The sequence below is a fragment of the Capricornis sumatraensis genome, chromosome 13 (genome assembly GCF_032405125.1).
Source record: "Capricornis sumatraensis isolate serow.1 chromosome 13, serow.2, whole genome shotgun sequence".
Taxonomy (NCBI): Eukaryota; Metazoa; Chordata; class Mammalia; order Artiodactyla; family Bovidae; genus Capricornis; species Capricornis sumatraensis.
In genome coordinates, this window is record NC_091081.1 from 87,819,467 (window position 1) to 87,828,842 (window position 9,376).

The 9,376-nt window shown below is 43.3% G+C and overlaps 1 non-coding gene across 1 annotated transcript; it reads right to left on the minus strand.

Moving 5' to 3' along the window:
- Positions 1-3,174: 3,174 nt before the first annotated feature.
- On the minus strand, positions 3,175-3,278 carry LOC138090024 (U6 spliceosomal RNA). The gene has a single exon (XR_011145849.1). It is a non-coding gene; the product is annotated as a U6 spliceosomal RNA (small nuclear RNA).
- Positions 3,279-9,376: the final 6,098 nt, after the last annotated feature.

Genomic DNA, 9,376 nt, shown 5'->3' on the forward strand with positions numbered 1-9,376 from the left:
GTCGCCGGCCGTCAGCAGCTTTCAGAGGGCCAGGCCTCAGGAAGCAGTTTCAGGAGCGCTCAGGGCAGGGTGTGGAGGTGAGGTGTCAGGCGTTCTGAGAAGAGCGGACGCTTGGAGATGCGAAGCAGATGGGCCAGGATGGGGCCTGCGTGGAGCATGTGCAGGAAGAGATCTGCCTTAGGCAGATGGAGCCTGGAGCTCGGCTTTAATAAAGGAAGGAGAAGCTGGTGACGACAGGGACTCACGTTTATGGACGAGTAGTCAGGGTGCAGAGCCTGGCCGCTGTGTGAGGGAACTGGATGAGGAGGAAGATGTGATGCCTCAGGGAAGGAGGGAAGACAGGTCTCTGTGCATTTAGGAAAGAGGAAGCGATGGGTGAAGACAGAAAACTTTGTCATGAAGAAAAGTAAGAGAGAGAAGGTACTCAAGATAGTTTTGAACATCTGAGCAAGATGAAATACCTGGGAACGCAAATGTTTTCTTTTTAATGGCTATTCCTGACTTGAAATTTTTTAAATCTCGGTGCATGCGCACACAAACTTTTACAATTTTACCATAAAACTTTACCACTTTTACCTTTTAAAAGTGTTTGGTTCACTGTCCAAAGTGTAAAAGTCCCTATCATCACCAGCTTCTTCTTTCCTTATTAAAGCCGAGCTCCAGGCTCCATCAGCCTAAGGCAGATCTCTTTCAAAGTGTTAAGCACACTCACCTTGCTGTACAGACATGACCACAGTCTGTCTCCAAAAGTCTTTTCATCTTCCCAAACTGAAGCTCTGGGCCCATTGAAAGCTACCCCCCAGTCTTTCCACTTCAAGCCCTGGGAACCACCGTTCTACTTTCTATCTCTGTCAATCTGACTACTCTAGGAACTTGAAGTGGAATCGTGCAGTATTTGTCCTTTTGAACTTCAGTTTATCTCACTTAACATATTGCCTAAGCTTCATCTATGTTGCTATATGTGTCAGAATTCCCTGCCTCTTTAAGGTGAAGAATATTCCACTGAGTGGATATAGCCACATTCTTTCATCCATTCATCCCTTGATGGACACCTGGGTTGCTTCTACCTTTCGGCAACTGTGAATAATGCTACCATAAATAGGCATGTACAACTATCTCTTTGAACTCTGTCTTCATGTCTCTCGGGTATACTTCCAGAAGTGAAATTGTTGGATCATATAATAATCCGGTATTTCATTTTTTGAAGAGTCATCACACTATTTTCCACTGCTGCAGGATAATTTTCACATTCCCATCCACATTGCACAAGGGTCCAACATTTCTATATCGTCAGCAGCTCTTGTTCTTTCCTTATTTTCCTTTTTTATATATTAAAAAAAAACCCCAATCATTCTGAGGGATGTGAAGTGGTATCTCTTTTTGGTCTTGATTTGTATTTCTCTAATGCTTCCTAAGGTTAAGCATCTTTTCATGTGCTTACTGAACATTAGTATGCCTTCCTCAGAGAAATGTTTATTCAAGTCTTTTGTCCATTTTTTAATCAGATTGATTTTTGTTGTTGTTGAGTTGCAGGTGTGCTTTATATAGTCTGAATAGCAATCCATTATCAGATACATGATTTGTAAATATTTTGTCCCATTCAGTGGGCTGCCTTTTTACTCTGTCTATTGTGCCCCAAGTTAAAATTAAAACTTTCATCATTAAAATTTTGATGAAGTCCAATTATCCCTTTTTCATTGTCATCAATGCTTTTGGTATCAAACCCAAGAAATCACTGTAAATCCAAGATCATAAAGTTTTCTCTTAAGAGTTTTATAGTTTTAACCTATATGGTTAGTTCAGTTCAATTCAGTTCAGTCGCTCAGTCATGTCCGACTCTTTGTGACCACAGGAATCACAGCACGCCAGGCCTCCCTGTCCATCACCATCTCCCAGAGTCCACTCAAACTCACGTCCATCGAGTCTGTGATGCCATCCAGCCATCTCAGCCTCTGTCGTCCCCTTCTCCTCCTGCCCCCAATCCCTCCCAGCATCAGAGTCTTTTCCAGTGAGTCAGCTCTTCGCATGAGGTGGTCAAAGTACTGGAGTTTCAGCTTTAGCATCATTCCCTCCATAGAACACCCAGGGCTGATCTCCTTCAGAATGGACTGGATGGATCTCCTTGCAGTCCAAGGGACTCTCAAGAGTCTTCTCCAACACCACAGTTCAAAAGCATCAATTCTTCGGCACTCAGCCTTCTTCACAGTCCAACTCTCACATCCATACATGACCACTGGAAAAACCATAGCCTTGCCTAAACGGACCTTTATTGGCAAAGTAATGTCTCTGCTTTTGAATATACTATCTAGGTTGGTCATAACTTTTCTTCCAAGGAGTAAGCATCTTTTAATTTCATGGCTGCAGTCACCATCTGCAGTGATTTTGGAGCCCCCAAAAAATAAAGTCTGCCACTGTTTCCCCATCTATTTCCCATGAAGTGATGGGACCAGATGCCATGATCTTAGTTTTCTGAATGGTGAGCTTTAAGCCAACTTTGTCACTCTCCACTTTCACTTTCATCAAGAGGCTTTTTAGTTCCTCTTCACTTTCTGCCATAAGGTGGTGTCATCTGCATATCTGAGGTTATTGATATTTCTCCTGGCAATCTTGATTCCAGCTTGTGCTTCTTCCAGTCCAGCGTTTCTCATGATGTACTCTGCATAGAAGTTAAATAAGCAGGGTAACAATATAGAGCCTTGAAGTACACCTTTTCCTATTTGGAACCAGTCTGTTGTCCCATGTCTAGGTCTAACTGTTGCTTCCTGACCTGCTTATAGGTTTCTCAAGAGGCAGGTCAGGTGGTCTGGTATTCCCATCTCTTTCAGAATTTTCCACAGTTTATTGTGATCTACACAGTCAAAGGCTTTGGCATAGTCAATAAAGCAAAAATAGACATTTTTCTGGAACTCTCTTGCTTTTTCCATGATCCAACGGATGTTGGCAATTTAATCCCTGGTTCCTCTGCCTTTTCTAAAACCAGCTTGAACATCTGGAAGTTCACGGTTCATGTATTGCTGAAGCCTGGCTTGGAGAATTTTGAGCATCACTTTACTAGTGTGTGAGATGAGTGCAATTGTGTGGTAGTTTGAGCATTCTTTGGCACTGCCTTTCTTTGGGATTGGAATGAAAACTGATATATGGTTAGGCCCTTGGTAAATTTTGAGTTAATTTTTTGAAAATGTGAAATATAGCAGAAATTTACTTGTCATCCTTGCACATAAGCCATGCTATTCTTCTCTAAGTTCCAATTTTAGTACACGTTCTGCCAAACCAAGCACTGAAACAAAATCCTTGGAAGAAATGCATTAACATAAGTATATAAAAATAAGACTGTTTATGATACACTTACAGTAATAAACGCTCTAACTGTCTAACGTGAGGATTCAATGTATTTATCCTGGCTCCACCAGATGCTTTAACTGTCACTGTTTTGTCACTGTTTAAGCCTCCTGAACTCGCAGTGAAGCATTTCCTTAAGGTTCTGACCCTGATTCGCATATGTTTTATAATTACTCTCCAGGCTTATGGCAATGTCTTTCCCACTCTCAGTGACACACCAACAGGAACACAGCAAGATTTTTAGGTCCTCTTATCAATTCTCCATAATTTACAGATGGAAGCCATGATGAAGACATTTCAAAGAAATTAGATATTGATTCATACAAGGGGGTTGGTTTGAAAGCCTTACTTCGAGAGTCCAGACCTGCAGACACTTTCCCCCATCCCTAGAAGCAGCAAAGGATTTATTCTTGGGACAAACTAAAGCAGAGAGACTCTGAAGTCAGACACACTGGGGAGAGGATGGAGAACGCTACACACAGAGGAGGGCAGAGCTGAGGCTCTAGACCAAGAGGAACACAGTAAGAAGCAGCATTTCTGAATGTGAGGCGCCCCGCCACCGCCCCAACTGCCCCTTCCCAAGCGGCTGCTGGAACCTGCGCTTCCAGTGTCTACTCCTGCGCCCACCCTGCCCTGACAGGAGACAGGAGGGCTCTTCCCCAGAACGGACCATGCCAGAGACAAGACCTTCTGGCACTGACACGCGAGGTCACCCGTGCAGTCACTCTACAGAGAGCTCACCAGACTACGATCTCTGACATCCCTCTCACTTCACTGGAGCTGCCAATTTGCTTTTCAGGTGTCATTCTTAATTAGGAAGGATGATGAAGGATAATGCAATAGTCAAGGAAGGTTTCCAACATGGAAGACTGAAGCTAAAATCATGAGCAGTTAAAAGAACCTTAGAAAGAGACCACAAGGAGGAAAAAAAATTCTTAACACTATAATACTCTCAGAGACAGAAGAAAATATATTACATTCACGGTAAAAGGAATGCTATAAAATGAACAACTGGAGAACAGTAAAGAGTTCTTGGAAAAATAGAACATTAAAAACTGTAAAAATCAGTGGAGAATTTCAGGGAAAAAACTGAAAAACTCTCGAAAGTAGAACAAAAATACAAAAATAACTAAAGAAGAGAAAAGATAAAAAAAATATAAAGATTAATTCAACACAGGAAAAAAAAAAAAAAAAGAAGAAGAAATAATAAGGACAATAACCCAGGACTGAAGCATATAAGTCTCTGCTCTTGTCGTTCAGTCACACAGACACCGACTCTGTGTGACCCCGTGGACTGCAGTCCACCAGGCTCCTCTGTCCCTGGGATTCTCCAGGCAGGAATACTGGAGTGGGTTTCCATTTCCTTCTCCAGTAAGTCTCTGAACTGTCTGACATATCACATGCCTGGGACAAGAGAAAGAGTCCAAAAATGCCTCCCCAGAGTTCCAGACACCATCCACAGTCTACAGTGAATTAAAAAGCAATCCTATTGCTTGTGTGGATGGAGTCTGGAACCACTTATGATGTGAGTGTGTAAGTGGCATTACGCATGGACAGGGACTAAGGGTGACATTTTAAAGTCTATCATCAGCGGAGATCCAGAACAGCAAGCAAGAGCTCCCAGAGAAGGAGAGGCCGCAGGCAAAGGGGAGGAGGGAGAGTGGTGCTCTCTTTCTCAAGAGCTTCACCGGACACTAGAAGACAGTGGAGCAAAGTGTCCAGAACTCAGATGAAAACAGGTTTTCAACCTGGAATTCTGTATCCATTGAAAATATAATGGAAGGAGGAAAAAAGTATCTTTAGACATACACAGTCTCACAATGTTTACTCCAGGTACCCTTTGTCAGCAAGGTACTAGATAACGGGTTCTGACTAAGTGACGGCACAAACCAACAAAAAGAGAAACACGAGGTAGAGGGGGTTCCCGGGCACAGCCCAGGTTGCTGATGAAAGCAGCTCCCAGGACCACAGTGCGCAACAGGTGCGGCCCTTCCAGTGGGCCAGAGCTGAAGGTGCCGGGAGAGTGCTCCACGGGAACAGACCACGGGGCTGGTGGAGTGCTCTAAATGTGTTTGGTATAAATTTGGAAACTGGCTTGTTAGCTGTGACAAATTTGTTAGAGCATTTGGGGAAAAGAAATCAAACTAAGATATAGCTAAAAAATAAAGCACACACAAAAAAACAAGGTTAATTCTAAGCAAAGGAAAAATAAGTTATACAAGATTAAAAAATGGAATTCAGGTACCCTATTTAGCTCAGCTATGAGGAATATTTACATGGACCAAATAATGCAAATGCCACGTGAATCTGAGTGAACTCCGGGAGTTGGTGATGGACAGGGAGGCCTGGCGTGCGGCGATTCATGGGGTCGCAAAGAGTCAGTCACAACTGAGCCACCAAACTGAACTGAACTAAACTAACAGTTGAGATTTCAACACCCGGAGCTCACGAGAGTATATGGTGGACGTGAGTGTCCTCAGGAGAGGTAGCCCTTGGCTCCATCACAGAATTTCAGCAGATGACCTGATGTGACTGGTAAGAGGCAGGGAGTTGTGATACTATTCTAGGATGAATAAAAGCAAGTCCAGGCTCAAAAAATGGAAGACCACACCAACAAATCCCCTTCTCTGGCCTGGCTACTTAAGCACTACTCTTCTCAGTCCCAGGGTCTAAGGAGGCCACTGGCTGTGTTCATGCAGAGCCTTGACACTGGCAAAGAGAAATCACAGGGAGAGCATGTACCGTCTCCTGGAACGTCTCTCTTCCTCAACTTACAACGGGGCTTTCCCCATAAACCCATCATCAGTGGACAATACTATTAAATCTAAAATACATTTAATACACCTAGCCTACTGAACACCACGGCTTAGCCTAGCTGGCTTTAAACATACTCAGAACACGTACATTAGCTTACAGTTGGGCATAATCATCTAACACAAAGCCTGTTTTATAATAAGTGTTGAATAGTTTGTGAAATTTATTGAATACAGTTCTGAAAGTGAAAAACAGAACAGTTGGAAGCGTACTGGCCTTTTAGCCTTGGGATATCATGGCTGACCGGGAGCTGTAGCTCACTGCCACTGCCCGGCATCAGGAGAGAGGAGCAAACCACAGGCCCCTTGCCTGGAAAAGATCACGATTCAAAACTGGGAGTACCGTTTCTACTGGACACGCATCACTTCCACAGGATTGTAAAGCTGAAAACTGAAACCCAAACCATGATAAACTGGGGACCATCTGTAGTCACGGGCTTCCCTGGTGGCTCAGACGATAAAGAATCTGCTTGCAAAGCGGAAGACCTGGTTTCAGTCCCTGGGTTGGGAAGATCACCTGGAGGAGGGTGTGGCAACCCACTCCAGTATTCTTGCCTGGAGAAGCCCATGGACAGAGGAGCCTGGCAGGCTACAGTCCACAGGGTCGCAAAAGAGTCAGACACGACTGAGCAACTAAGCACAACATCTGTAGTCTTAGAAATTAAGAATGCCATACAAACCAGCAATTAGACATTTTTAAATGTAGAAGATTAAAAGAATTATATGGAGAGAGAGACTGACTCATTATAAAGAACTTTCTACTGAGCTATTCAAAAATAAAATGTGTTGCCTTGCACTGTAGGGACTGGAACTGGGCCTCTGTTGGGCAGGACAGGAGGACAAAGATACAAGGGCTTTCTTGCTCTGGCTGAGACAGACTTCTAGTATGAAGGGCTGATGATTTCATGCATTCTATCACTTCTTCTGAACCTTGAGCTAGGAAAGTACGCTTCAAAAATATTTAAGTGTTTGATAGGAAATGATGTCATCCCCAATTCGTGACTTCTTAACTTGAAAACACTGTATTGCTTTTTATTTGCTTCAAGGTAACTGATACGCTTACTCCATGGAAGAAAAGTTATGACCAACCTAGATAGCATATTCAAAAGCAGAGACATTACTTTGCCAACAAAGGTCCATTTAGGCAAGGCTATGGTTTTTCCAGTACTCATGTATGGATGTGAGAGTTGGACTGTGAAGAAAGCTGAGCGCCAAAGAATTGATGCTTTTGAACTGTGGTGTTGGAGAAGACCCTTGAGAGTCCCTTGGACTGCAAGGAGATCCAACCAGTCCATTCTGAAGGAGATCAGCCCTGGGATTTCTTTGGAAGGAATGATGCTAAAGCTGAAACTCCAGTACTTTGGCCACCTCATGCGAAGAGGTGACTCATTGGAAAAGACTCTGATGCTGGGAGGGATTGGGGGCAGGAGAAGGGGATGACAGAGGATGAGATGGCTGGATGGCATCACAGACTCGATGGACGTGAGTCTGAGTGAACTCCAGGAGTTGGTGATGGACAGGGAGGCCTGGCGTGCTGCGATTCCTGGGGTCACAAAAGTTAGACACGACTGAGCGACTGAACTGAACTGAACTGATACTTCGGGGTGTGAATTAAGACCCAAGAGAATTTTCTAGGAGGGATGTTGAATGTGAACCTCTCAACTCTGGGGAGGCTTTTTTGTCACCCTTACTTCCTGTCCATACTGTAATGCCGCTTACATCGTAAGTGGTTCCAGACTCCATCCACGATCTACGGTGAATTAAGAAGTAATAGAATCCAGATGCTTTTTCTAGTAAACAGTTTCTTTGTAGTAAACAGAACAGGAAGGACATTCACTGCCCTCCCTACCACACTCAGTCACACAGGAGCCGGATCTTTGTACCCAGTAGGCACACCAACCCCATCTGTAAACTCACTGGCCTATAAATATCACCCACCTTACACATTTTTGCACTTCGTTTAATTCATTAATTGTAATGTTAAGTGACATAAAGTGAGTATGGTCTAGACAAAAAGATGCTGATATATAAATTAAGAGAAGCTGAGGCTCTAATGAAACTCTTAAAGCTGTTAAAAATTTCCTCTGAGGACTGGTGATTACAATCTTGTCACATTTAGCAACCAATTGTTGGTGCTGAAATTACAGTTCTCAGGGCATTACACTCTTTTCTAAACCTAGGGATTCCAAGATGATTTCTTATGTGGGTGTTAGAGCACAAATTTATAAATGTAATCAAATATATTTCCCTCCAATTTTTTGAGTGGTAAAGAATTAATTACAGGGTTATGTCAGATAATTGTACCAGATTAACCTCATCTTGAGGTTGGATGAACTTTATGGAAATCTATTTCCAAACATGACCAATGCTGTGATAGAAAGCAAATACGACCAGTTTTCCTACTACATTTACCATTATCTGTGAAAAACGGAAGGTGGATTCCTTTGACTTCATTCTGCACGGCTGGTTTATAACTATGACACAAGTGGTAAAGTGTTTGTTTTTATTCATCTTCATGCCAGAGCAACACCAGGTGAGGCAAGACACTTGTGAAGTCTGGTGTATAACAAAGCTCAGGGCCTTTCCTCCTGCTGAGCATGCTGATAAATCAGGTAACATTATGTCACACCTTCGCAGGTAAAACAACAAAGCCCATTGGTCTTACGAACCCTTTCATAAAATTTGTTCGAAAATAAATAAATCTATATTTTGCACCCAGAAGCTTAGTTTGGACAGTCTTTTTACTTGAATTAATATAATATATAATAACTCCTCTTGATTTGATATAAACAAAACATGAACCCGGGCACATCACCCTCTGCTTTAGACAACGAAGTGTATGATCAGGCCCTCACCCTCCTCTCTCTGGATACGTACAGTCCAGCTGAGGAGATAAACACACAGCTATGACTTCAAAGCAGACTTGACCAGAACCACGGTCACACCAGCCGTGGCAGTTCAGAGTGCCCAGCGGGGGAGGCTGTGGACCTCTCACCTGGACGGCAGTGACAAGCCTTGAGATTCACTCCAGAAGCATCTCAGTTTCTCCTTCGTCCACTTCTCCACGTGAGTTCTTTCTTCTTCGCTTTCTCAGGAGGTGGGGGGTGAGCGCTTTCTATCTAGTATACAAGGATCTCTGAGTCCTTCTGCTTACAACGTGCCATATCCAGTAAAACAGTGAGCCTTCATTGTCCTCTTTCACATGAAATTTCACTTGCTCACAC